This window comes from Chrysochloris asiatica, unplaced genomic scaffold, assembly GCF_000296735.1.
Source record: "Chrysochloris asiatica unplaced genomic scaffold, ChrAsi1.0 scaffold00043, whole genome shotgun sequence".
NCBI classification, from domain to species: Eukaryota; Metazoa; Chordata; class Mammalia; order Afrosoricida; family Chrysochloridae; genus Chrysochloris; species Chrysochloris asiatica.
The window spans coordinates 7,511,842-7,513,857 of record NW_006408561.1 but is presented as its reverse complement, the minus strand read 5'-3'; positions in this window follow the sequence as shown (position 1 = coordinate 7,513,857).

Genomic DNA, 2,016 nt, shown 5'->3' with positions numbered 1-2,016 from the left:
GAGGTCCGAGATAGAGACAGAGACGATGACGTATAGTGATGAAGCGGCTGGGGACTTTGGATCCAGAGAGGGAGAGGGACTGACTGTGTGCTGAAGAATGGGGTGGGGGGGAGCATAGGGGGCGGGTTTATAGGGTATACCCTTTGGTCGGTTTATGATGCATGGAGGGGATTGGAATCATGGCAATGAAACGATATACGGTGGAATGAATGTAAAACTAAAGTTCTCTCATGTAAAATATCATATAATTCACAATAAAATGCAAAACAAAACAAAACACAGAAGTATCTATATTATTGTTGCCAAGTGCCTTCAAGTTGGTTCAGACTCATAGTGACCATACATAGGGTTTCCAAGGCTTTTTAAGTCTTTGTATGGGCAAAAAGCCTCATCTTTATCCCTTCAAGCATCTGACAGGCTCAAACCATGGATATTGTGGTTTGCAGTCCAGTACTTATCTATGGAGTCACCACACTCCCTAACTATATAATACATGTCCTATAATAGAAAGTAATAAGTGCTATGGGAAAAGAAAACAAAATAACCCAGTTTCAAATATATGATTTTGTATTTGTATATTGTTTGCTGTTCTTGTTAAGTGCCATCTAGTTGGTTCTGACTCACAGTAACTCTGTTTAGGGTTTCCAAGTCCATCTGGTGGTTTTGCACTTCTGACCTTGTGGTACTCAGTCTGATGCTGATTCTACAGCATCATACCAGGAATCCATTTGTGTAGTGTGCTAAATTTACATGAAGTGTACTCAAATTAGACATATTGAAGATTATGACTGATGAACCAATTTGAAAAAAAAAAAAAAAAGTCATCTCTTTTAGTTAATTCATATAGATGTAGCTAGATAACTGATCAGTGCGATTGTAATTCATTATGCTCAGTCAGGGAAAAATGTGTGTCAGGGAAGCAGACATAAGAAAAACTGCAGTTATTTGGTATGTATGCTACCAACTGAATATTTGCAATAGTCATTTCCTCTGCATGTTGGGAAATTACAGTTCTTGTTTCCTCAATCTTAAATTGTAGCCCTTGCTAAGAAAATTAAATTTCATGGATCTCATTTTAAAATAATATAAGCACTTTGATCTAAAACAAATTGTTACAATCTCCTCGAGTTTCTTAATAAATTAGAACTGGAGGTTCAAGACAAGTGAACAGAAAGAAATTAGTTTTGTTAAGTAAAATTTTACAAAAATAAATCCCTTAAGTATAATTATATAATATTTATAGTGAATTTCATCAGACTATATTTTCTAACCTTATTCCAATTCCTGATTCTATCAATCATTAATCTAAATTGCTTTTAAAAGATTATTTATCATCTCAATCACTATAGACTATGCAGAAATTAACTGCATTTTCAGTAATGTATTCTTCATGTAGCAAGTAATTCCAAAACTTGACATGGGAGGGACCAGTCACTGGAGAGGGATAAAATGTTTGGTAAGGTGGAGGGTCAGAGAAAAAACGGAAGACCCCCAGTGAGATGGATTGACAAAGTGGTACCATCAATGGGCTCAAGTGTGGCAACAATTGTGAGGTTAGCCCAGGACCGGCAGTGTTTCGTTATGTTGTACATAGGGTCGCTATGAGTCGGTAACTACTCGATGACACCTAACAACAACAACAACAATAACATCAACACAGTACACTGAGAAGAAACCTGCCTCTTGATATGAATAATCTTCCATTCTGGTTGGAATTTTGAACAACTGTATCCATAACCAAATTGTAGCAAATGACACGTGCTTTTAGTATCAAACATCGTTATTGTCATCTTGTCAGGCTCTGGTCAGCTCAATCCTAGCCACCAAAGCTAGGTCAAATGGGTACCTACTACAAGCTTGTGAGTTGTACACTCCTCACTGAACTTCAAATCTGCTGCCTCCCTATACTTCCCACCAGTCAGCCTTGCTGCTCCTGTTATCTCAAGGTCAGTGGCACCAATAGAACATGTCCAAACTTAGCTTTGTGTTCATTGCTGTATTTCCCCCAGTTCAACT